This window comes from Lactuca saligna, chromosome 6 (assembly GCF_052625555.1).
Source record: "Lactuca saligna cultivar CGN05327 chromosome 6, ASM5262555v1, whole genome shotgun sequence".
NCBI classification, from domain to species: Eukaryota; Viridiplantae; Streptophyta; class Magnoliopsida; order Asterales; family Asteraceae; genus Lactuca; species Lactuca saligna.
The window spans coordinates 6,813,943-6,825,573 of NC_136422.1; the positions used below are offsets into that span (position 1 = coordinate 6,813,943).

The 11,631-nt window shown below is 41.2% G+C and overlaps 1 non-coding gene across 1 annotated transcript; it reads right to left on the reverse strand.

Moving 5' to 3' along the window:
- Positions 1-411: 411 nt before the first annotated feature.
- Positions 412-518, reverse strand: LOC145003661 (small nucleolar RNA R71). The gene has a single exon (XR_013662111.1). It is a non-coding gene; the product is annotated as a small nucleolar RNA R71 (small nucleolar RNA).
- Positions 519-11,631: the final 11,113 nt, after the last annotated feature.

The window sequence follows — 11,631 nt, forward strand, 5'->3', positions numbered from 1 at the left end:
GATGTGATGATCGGATGAGAGATTATGGATTATAGGCCAATAAAAATAAATAAATGTTGTAAGGCTATGTTGTTCTGTTCATGCTTTTGATATTTATTGACAATGACATCCCAAGGTTTTTAATATAGTGAAATACATTTATTCAAAAATGCTTTGATAAAATCTTTATCATATTTTTTGGGAACAAATTTTGCAACATATTTCTTTAAAAGGATACTCTTATTTTCAAATATAGCATAAACAAATCGGTATTTTCTGGTTGTGAAATTAGGGATGTCACAGGTGCTTTCGGTGACATTTGTCTGTGAAGCAAAGGTTTGGATGAAGTCGCTTGCACCAGGATCCATTACTACATGGGCAAATCTTCGTGATGCTTTTATTGAACAATTTAGTCCACTTTCCAAGATCTCAAACCTCAAGAAGAAGATTTCTAATTTTCAATAAGATGTTGGAGAGTCTCTATATGAATCCTAAAAAAAATATAAGGGCTTACTTAAAAGTTTCCTTCAACATGATCTTAATGTCCAACAAGAAGTTTCCATCTTCTATGATGGATTGAATGTAACAATTAGACAACTTCTTCCTAAGTACCAATGGAAAAGAAGGAACCGACAACTATCAAAGAATTGATGAAGCACTCACGTAAGTACCACAACCCATGAGAGGATGTCACTAGAAGAAAAGGAGATGGAGGGAACAAAAACATGGTTTCGGTTTTGGCAAAGTTAGAAAACATTGATAGGTAAATAACAAAGTTGGATCAATTAATCCATGCCATAAGAGTTGGGTGGGGTAATTGTAGTGGGCCACATTTGACCAATGATTGTGATTTGGATGAAAATGGGATAAGAAGGCACAAGTGTTCTACTATAGCGGTGAAAACTATGATAAAGATTAGAGTAAGCCCAAGAAGGAGTGGTTGCCATATGAATAATACAAGAAGAAAAAAGATGAGAAATATAGACAAACCGGTTGGGGTTTATACCAAAAAGACCAACCATCTCCAGAAAGGAAGATGGATTTTGAGTCGATACTTCATAGATTTATGAAAGCGTCTGAAAAGGGACATGATGCTATTGATGCTAATGCGCAAAATCATCAAGCTTTCATCAAAAACATAGAGACTCAACTTGGGTAACTTACCACAATTGTTAATGGGAGGTTACCACCAAGAAATCAAGACCCAAAATCACAACCTCACGTAATGGAAATCTACACCGAAGAAGAGGTTCATTCTGGGACAATTATGACCCATGAAGCAGCTACCATCAAGCCCAAGTCGTTTTTGGAAGAAGAGAATCCCAAAACAAAATGAGAAAAAACTGGAACGTGATCTGATGATTCACCACATCGTGGTCTCATGAAGACAAAAAAAAATCTGTCTACAATTTGTATCATCCTCCTTTGCCATTCCTATCTGGAGAAATCAAGCATTCTCTAGAGCCCAGATAAAATAAATTTATGAAACAAGTTCTATCACTCTCGATAAACGCCCCATTCCTCAAGCCCATGGATAAACTTCACAAGTTTGCAAAAGATGTTATGGATAATAAAAAAGGAGTTGGATAATGCTTCAACCATAGTACCTAATGAGTTATGTTCATTAGCGATCATCAATGGATTTCCAATCAATATAGGAGATCTAGGCTAGTTCACATTATCTGGCGAATTTGGCAACTCCGCTTCTATTAATGTTTTAGCTGAATCAGGGACTAGCATTAACCTTATGCCTTATTCCTTCTACAAAAAACTCATATTACCAAATATCCAAGACACAAGGATGACAATACTGATGGAGAATAACTCGACCACTTACCCACGAGGAATCATAAAAGACTTGTTGGTACATGTGGGAAAGTTTGTTTTCTGGTTGAATTTGTGGTTCTCGGCATAAAGGAAGATGAAGAAATTCCTATAATTTTGGGAAGACCATTTTTGAGTACCGTAAGAGCTCTAATTGACATCCACGACTCAAAGCTCACACGTCATGTGGAAGATGAAGCAATTACCTTTGAGATGAGTCCAAAAGTGAATCGTGAATATCGAAAAGATAAAGTGTCAAAGATAGAGGATATGGAAGAAGATTTTGATGAGCTTGTTCAAATAGAGAAGATGATGAAAGAAGAGTTGAAGGTTTGGGACCAACAACCTCCCACCAGTGTCGAGATCTGTCTTTTAGAAGACAGGATGCAAGTTTCACCTTTGCCCCTCAGGACAGTAGCTAGTGCGGAAGGCGTTCGTGACATCCGCTAACCAACTCCTGCTCGCAATTAGATCCTTCTTCCCAAAGAACTCCAGGGCTCCACATGCCTGAAACTCTCGAAAAGTCAAAGTGCATTCTCCCACCATCACCACCATCTCTGAACAAAAGGTGCCCAAGCGCTCATCCAAAATCACCATGATGCCCTCCTTGATTGTACCAAAGATCACAAAAGTCTGGTCTAGAATATTGCAGGTAATCTCTGATGAAATGAACTCCCGCATCTGATCATCTATATGTTCGGCCCCAGAGCCAAAACCCTAACCACTGTTGGAACCTCCTCGTGTGGCCACCATATTGAAAATAAACCATTCAAACCATCGGAACATGCCTAAAAAGAAATCCCACTTCCTACAAGCTTCTTGGAATCATCATGACATTCCTTGAATTGAGTATGGATCCATTGCTTCCAATAGTACGAGCCCATACTACCTTCCACATCTATCCGTATTTTCCTCAAGAATCGCCCCGAATCCTCCAAGCTACTTCTCTAACACTCAAAGTATCCACTTGAATAACTACATGATCATTTCTCTAAAGCATCTCCTAGACTCTCTTAGGCCACCTTTACACCACTCTCCACTATCATCGGTAGAAGGAACTCCCTCTAATACCATCTAACTACCTCATGAATGCAATTACATATCACAGACACTAGATAATTCTTCAACTGAAAGGTCTCACACTATAATGGGTGGACTTAGAAAAGAGTTGTGCAATAGAGTAACACCTAACCCTCTAATATTATCTAACCTTAGTAATATGAAACTTAACACATTCTCTTAATAGTTAGATGATATCAATGAAAGTTCCTAAAAGCACAAAGCAACAGCATTCGAGCATCGAGTAATCAGAATCAAGCGTAACCTAAACAGGTGATCTTATCAATCCAATACTAGCATGCAAGTCTACAAGCTCATACAGTAGGCATATAAAGTCATATCTCCTAACATTCTATCATGAAATTGAGCAGATTCTTAGCCCTAATGGCATAATCTAGCATGCGATTCTCACATACACAAATCAATGTATATCACATAACACATGTATAGGTATTTTGGGGGAACTTACTTGAGCTCTGTTGATTGCATTCACCACACACCTTTCTTTTAGTATAAAATCCTTTAGTAAAACATTTCTTATTATCAAAAATCCACCAAACCCTCAGTTGGAGTTCAGACACACCCGAGAGTATGCCCGAATCCCTCAAACCAAGGCTCTGATACCAACTTGTAACACCCCAAAAGCAAGAATGTAACATCCCGAGATTTGGCAGGTATTCCCAAACCCTCTTCTATCTTTACCTTGTAATTTATAGTCCTTGGGGTTGGAAGTGAAGAGCCAAGATAAGTTTAAGGGCCAAGTTTGCAAACTTGGGCCAAGAGGGAGTACGTTGCGCGTATATAAGAGTATACTAAGCGTACTAAGGTCTGCCTTAGTACGTTGGGCGTACACTTGTGTACACTGGATGTACACTTGTGTACGCTGGGCGTACTAATGTCAGGGTGAAAGCCCTAATATTTAGGGGTTGGGGCCTATTTAAGCAACATGATGAGCATCAAAACCTCCCTTACCTCAGCCTCCACAGATTACGTTCGTCCTCCCCAAACCCTAGCCTTTCCTTTGTGTGTTTAAGTTTATTTGGTGTGTTCTTGATTGCTTTAAGAGGAAGGTATTACATCAAAGTGTTGAAGAAGAAGATCAAGCTTGTAGATCTAAAGTTAACTTGTGCTCAAGAAGCTCCAGAAGGTATAAAGTTCCAAACTTTATGCATATATGCATAGATCTCATCGCTTTACTTTATTAGAAGCATTCTTGTCCCAAAATCCATAAGGTGGTGCATGTTGTGATTTGGACGAAAAGCGTTGTCCTTCTAGACTCTGGAAGGGACCTTGAGTGATAAAAATGAGGTCCCATTAGTTGTATGTGTCCCATGCATGGAGAAACAAGGTCTTAATGGATTAATACCAAGCATTAAGAACTTTATGCATGTCCAAAGTGATAAAGTTCATGACTTTATAGACCCTGGGCATGTTAGGTCTTTGGATCTGAAGTTTGGGCCCAAGTGCTTAAGCCATTAAGCACTTAATAAGGTTTTGGCAAATTGTTGAGTGCGCTCAGTGTAAATCCAATATGCCCATCGTACTGGGTCGACTACCCCCGATGGTGGTCAACATTTGGTCGAGTACGCCCGATGTACCAGAGGAGTACGCCCCATGTACGTCCTTTGTTGGGCCTTTGTCAATGGGCTTCGGGTTTTGGGTTATTTATTGACTAAATGGAATTAAGCATTTGTTAGAATTTGTAAATTAGATATTTTGGGCTCGATAGTGAGAGTGGATCATGGGGTGAGGCCCAATTAGGAAGTTAGGTCCAATTTCTAACACCCCCCTCTGGCACGTATCACAATATTGTCCGCTTTGGGCCACTCGGCACGAGGACTTCCCAGGGGCTCACCCATCCCGGTACTACTCCCGCCCGAGCACGCTTAACTGCAGAGTTCTTATGGGATCTGCTGCCCTCACGACTTTAAAACGCGTTGTAATAGGGAAGGTATCCACACCCCTTATAAGGAATGTTTAGTTCTCCTTCCCAGCCGATGTGGGATCAGATCTAACCCACTTTCACCCCCCCATTATAGCGTTCGACGTCCTTGTCGAACACATCGACCCGTGCCCTAGCTCTGATACCAACTTGTAACATCCGAAAAATACAACTAATTTAAAATTTTCAAAACAACCTGATTTTCATTAAAATGTTTACAAAAAGGTTTTCAATACAAGTCATTAGAGTATTCCCAGAATCACATTGCAACAAAATCATGAGGAGCGGTACGATCGCGCCTTCGCCTTGCCACAGTCTCCTGAAGAACCTGAAAAACATTAAACCACAACTGTAAGCCCGAAAGCTTAGTGAGATACCCCCAAGATACCAACCACGTATACGCCCTTCCAGGCTACGACCTTCCGGTCCAAAACATATAGAACATACATAACATAACAGAACGTAGAACAGCCATGCATATCGGGTCTACCGTGTGACTGGTCCGCCGTATCGGGCCTTCAGTCCAATGGATCCATCTTCCGGGTCTAGTCATGTCCTTCGAATCTACAGTGGGGTTGGTCCGCCCGCATCGGGCCTTCAACCCACCTGGTCCACTCTCCGAGTCTACAGTGTGACTGGTCCGCCCGCATCGGGCCTTCAGTCAGCCTGGTCCACTCTCCGAGCCTCGGCACGTCTGGTCCGCCCTCGTGGGGCCTACAGCCTATCCGGACCGCTCGCTGGGCCTTCGGGTCAACCGGTCCGCCCTGGGTATCTTGGCCTACAGCACGAAGCAGGACCCGCCTCAACCCATCTCCAGTCCAAACAACCATGCGCACAAAACATATATTCATATAACAGTCATAGTCAACAAACCGAGCAAGCAGATCACATAGCATGTCATTACCCTAACCGGGTTACCGACCTAACCGGTCACTAGCATAGCATCACTCTGTATATCGAGAAACTGACCTTTACAAGGTCCCCTAGCATGTACCATCCTAACTACCAGGATGCAGACACATCAAACAATAACATAATAACCATAACCGAATCTCAATACATTAAAGGGCCGGCCTTGGTGCCTTAGACCCTGTTGATATAGTGAGGATAACTCACCTCGAACTGCCGGCTGAAAAGATAAGATCCCGCTGCTCCGAACTCTGGCACGAACTCCTCTACTAAACATCAAACATACAACTCAATAAACACCCTTAATTACCAAAATACCCCTGGAAGACAACTGGTCAACCTTGGATGAATCAAAGTCACCCCTGACTGACCCTACTCGCCGAGTCATCCCGATGACTCGCCGAGTCCTTATGCTCAGAACTTCTCTCAATTAGCGACCCAACTCGCCGAGTCACCCCAAGACTCGTCGAGTCCAACAACTCTGAGTCGACTCGCACCCTACTCACCGAGTCATCCCTTGACTCACCGATTCATCGACTCAACCAGAAATATTGGGACCTCCTCGACAAGACTCGCCGAGTCCAAATGGACTCGTCGAGTCCAAGGCCATCTTCAACCTACTCGCCGAGTTGTTCTTCCAACTCGTCGAGTCCCAAGCCATCTTCAAGCAACCCTTCCAGGGATATGTCTACTGAAAGCACGGACTCATACGCGTATCAGGGAAACCATGACCTCTAGGGTTGGGATGAGAGCTGGTTCCCGGGATAGTGGGATATGTGGAAGGTAGTATGGGACATATCCCTGGAAGGGTTGCTTGAAGATGGCTTGGGACTCGACGAGTTGGAAGAACAACTCGGCGAGTAGGTTGAAGATGGCCTTGGACTCGGCGAGTCTTGTCGAGGAGGTCCCAATATTTCTGGTTGAGTCGATGAATCGGTGAGTCAAGGGATGACTCGGTGAGTCGGGTGCGAGTGGACTCAGAGTTGTTGGACTCGACGAGTCTTGGGGTGACTCGGCGAGTTGGGTCGCTAATTGAGAGAAGTTCTGAGCATAAGGACTCGGCGAGTCATCGGGATGACTCGGCGAGTAGGGTCAGTCAGGGGTGACTTTGATTCATCCAAGGTTGACCAGTTGTCTTCCAGGGGTATTTTGGTAATTAAGGGTATTTATTGAGTTGTATGTTTGATGTTTAGTAGAGGAGTTCGTGCCAGAGTTCGGAGCAGCGGGATCTTATCTTTTCAGCAGGCAGTTCGAGGTGAGTTATCCTCACTATATCAACAGGGTCTAAGGCACCAAGGCCGGCCCTTTAATGTATTGAGATTCGGTTATGGTTATTATGTTATTGTTTGATGTGTCTGCATCCTGGTAGTTAGGATGGTACATGCTAGGGGACCTTGTAAAGGTCAATTTCTCGATATACAGAGTGATGCTATGCTAGTGACCGGTTAGGTCGGTAACCCGGTTAGGGTAATGACATGCTATGTGATCTGCTTGCTCGGTTTGTTGACTATGACTGTTATATGAATATATGTTTTGTGCGCATGGTTGTTTGGACTGGAGATGGGTTGAGGCGGGTCCTGCTTCGTGCTGTAGGCCAAGATACCCAGGGCGGACCGGTTGACCCGAAGGCCCAGCGAGCGGTTCGGATAGGCTGTAGGCCCCACGAGGGCGGACCAGACGTGCCGAGGCTCGGAGAGTGGACCAGGCTGACTGAAGGCCCGATGCGGGCGGACCAGTCACACTGTAGACTCGGAGAGTGGACCAGGTGGGTTGAAGGCCCGATGCGGGCGGACCAACCCCACTGTAGACTCGAAGGACATGACTAGACCCGGAAGATGGATCCGTTGGACTGAAGGCCCGATACGGCGGACCAGTCACACGGTAGACCCGATATGCATGGCTGTTCTACGTTCTGTTATGTTATGTATGTTCTATATGTTTTGGACCGGAAGGTCGTAGCCTGGAAGGGCGTATACGTGGTTGGTATCTTGGGGGTATCTCACTAAGCTTTCGGGCTTACAGTTGTGGTTTAATGTTTTTCAGGTTCTTCAGGAGACTGTGGCAAGGCGAAGGCGCGATCGTACCGCTCCTCATGATTTTGTAGCAATGTGATTCTGGGAATACTCTAATGACTTGTATTGAAAACCTTTTTGTAAACATTTTAATGAAAATCAGGTTGTTTTGAAAATTTTAAATTGGTTGTATTTTTCGGATGTTACACAATTTAGTAAATTGGGCTAATAATGGGCTTTATATGTGGACTTTCAAGTAAATGACTCAGCACTTGGGCCTTGACCCAATAAAGAGAATGGAATTAATGAATGGTGTAGAAATTTAGTCAAGAAGGTTATTTTGGGTATTAACTTGGTGTTTATTGTATAATAGTTTATGATTCCCGGCGATACAGCAGTCAGAGATTTACAGTATTTCAGCACTACTTGCGAGGTGAGTTATCTTCACTATATCAACAGGGTCAAAGGCACCAAGGTCGGCCCTTTATGGTTTGTATCTGGTTATGGCATGATATGTTGATTGGTTTGCATCCTGGTAGTTAGGATGAGGTTATGTTTATGCTTAGTGACATGGCTACGTCGGTGTCCTGGTTATAGAATGTTGTTATGCTATATGATCTGTTAGATCGGTTTGATTGTTATATATGTATGTCATCGTATAATAGTTATGTGCACATATTTTTTTTTAATTTGGGATGGGTTCAAGCAGTCCTGCTTTGTGCTGAAGGCCAACATACCCAGGGCGGACCGGATAGACTACAAACCCGAATGGGTATGGTAGTCAGACTGAAGGCCCGACGAGCGGTCAGGATAGGCTGAAGGCCCGACGAGCGGTCCGGATAGGTTGAAGGCCCTGAGAGGCGATCCAGACGAGCCGAAGGTTCAAAGAACGATCTAGATAGACTCAAGGCCTGCGAGGCAGTCCAGTTAGGATGAAGGCTCATTATGCATTTTGTTCTATATTTGTTGATATGGTATGATTATGGTTATATGAGGATTGTATTTTGGGGGCAGCTCACTAAGCTTTCGCGCTTACAGTTTCAGTTTGTTGTTTCAGGTACTTCTGGTGATTGCAGGAAGGCGAAGGCATGATCGTACCGCTCCTCCTATTGTTATGATTTTATGATTTGATATTGTGATACTCTGAAAACAAACTATGTGATGTTAAATGGTTTTAAGTGTTTTGAAAAAGTTTAAATTTGGCATGATTTTTATGGGTGTTAAAGAGAACCCAAATTTTTTGTTTTTATATGTAATAAAAATCAACTGTACGTTTTTATCAAAACCATAAGGAGATCATAGTGTATCAATAATCATCCAAAATACAACACAATCAATAAAATGGAAAGTCATGGTGTGTGCAATGTGATCATTCCGAGCCATTCCCCTTGAACTGGAGGTACCTGAAACAAAAACTAAAACCGTAAGCACAAAGCTTAGTGAGTTCCTCAAAATACCCGATAGCATACATATAAGGGGCCTTTCCCAACAACCAACGGGCCCCGCCCGGAACGGATCTGCCAGTAACATGCGATAAGCCCCGTCCAACACACTCATCAAGCCCCGTCTGGCATCGGGCCCCGCCCCGTATACATACCAACACAAACAATACGTGAAAGAGTCACCTCGATCCGCAAGTATTGTAAGGAGACTCACCTCGATCTGTTGAAAAATCAGATAAATGCTCAGACTGCTGATCCGGGAAATATCCATATTAAATATTATCAAATAATAACCTAATTAATAATTAGGTCATGAAACATAACCGAGAGTCTAAATCCTTAATCCCGACTCCTAGGGTAAAAGACCATTTTACCCTTCCTTTACTGGGCCTAAACAATGATAGCCCAAAATCCCAAAATAGCCCAAACTAGACCAAAGGCCCAAAAGCCTAATAGGCGAGTACGCCCAGCGTACTCTTCAACGACCATCCTACGGGACTAGAAACAAATACATGCAACGTACTCAAAAGTACACATACCGGCCAAATAACATTTTCTCAGTCTAATGGATTAATCCCTCATAACCATGATGTCCAAACCTTAGATATATTTCTAAATAATGTCTTAATCCATAAAGTTAACGAATTTATTAATTTCCATGGCCCAAAAGGACCCGATACCGAACCGTAGGTCTAAAACTCCTTACAAAGGCCAACAACTCATGCATGGTTGAATCATAATCACCAAGATTCAATTTTTATACTTCAAAGACCATAGATCTAATAAGAAATTCTAGCCTAAAGTTATTGAGTAACCCATACTCCCAAGAACCAAGGTCATGGGACCAAAAGCTCCTAAATCTACCCACAAATGGGATATTAACAAAGGCACCATCAAGGTAAGAACTTTTTACCTCCAGAAGCTTGCAATGAAGAAGATAGCTCTAGATCTAGAAGCTCTAACTCCAACAATGCACCACCACCAAGTCCCTTCATCTTCAAATGAACAAAAGAACACCAAAACTTTCATCAAAAGCTTAAGAACACACCAAAGATGGATAAGGTTTCGTTGGGTAAGTTCTTAGTGTAAGGAGGCTGATGAGGGGCGGCCTTAAGGTTCATAATTATGCTTAAATAGGGGCTAAACCCTAAAAATTAGGGTTTGTGGTCAGCTCATGTACGCCTTAACCACACACGACCCATTTAAGGAGTACACACGGCGTACTCAAGGGCTAAAAAAGATTTTCTTTAAATTAATTCCAAAGCTAAGGAGTACCTGAAACTCGATTGCTACATTATTATATTTATATTATCCACTATAAAAGAACAATCACACACACACACACACACATATATATATATATATATATATATATATATATATATATGTGTGTGTGTGTGTGTGTGTGTGAAATAATTTATGTTTATCATATCATATGTTTTTTTATCAATACTATCTCTATAGGTTGTAGCAAAAATGATGACAGTTTTCTGTAACAAAAGTTTAAAAGTAAATATACACCTTCCTTGTTCATAAATCAAGATAAAATTGTCTTTAACAAATTGGAAATCTTATGTTGTTGAAATATTTTAATTGTTATACTAAAATAGTGGCTTTAGAAAACTATTTTTTAGTCAATCACATTTTAATTTATCAATGAAATCAGATGTATCAACCTTTATAACACATTTAAAATGGAATGTGGGTCAAAAGTATATATATTTAAATGCTATTCATTCCTATAGTTGAACCACATGAGATTTGAAAGTAGGGCAACTGCTTTTAGTGCACTCAGTTCTCAAATGATCACCGTTAAACCACCTTAATCGTGGTTAAGTCTCAAGTATACAATGTTGAAGATAAATTATGACATTAATTTATAAACAACAAGGACATTTGTATTATTTGTAATGGTGATGATGTTATTACAATTAACCATCACATTTCCTTTAAGAACAAAATATTTTTCAAATTTCCTATTCTAGTATGCAAATATTTCTATGTGGTCTAATACAACAATAACAATGGTGGACTGGGAGTCCTTGACACATGGGTCTAGGTATACAAATACCTCTTATCACATCGGTACCTGATTCATGAATATATCATAGATTGTAATAGAGATACTTCATCATTATAGATTCTTTTGTTCCATAGTTGACATTCGTACCAATACCTACATCAAAAAACATGTCAAAAAAAAGATATATCAAGCCAAAAGAGATTGTCTATAAAACAAAGAAAGAATATTGTTATGTAGAACAATTCCACACCTAAGGTAAACATGGTAACAAAACTAAGCAAATTTAACAACTTCTTTCTTCTTGTTTATAGGCATGATTTCAGGAGTTCTAATGGAGATATTTATATTGAGAAAAAAATCTCAATTGCAATTAATGTAGTCTTTAATATATGTTTAAATATATAGATAAATAGGTAAACTTATTATGTATCTATTTACATA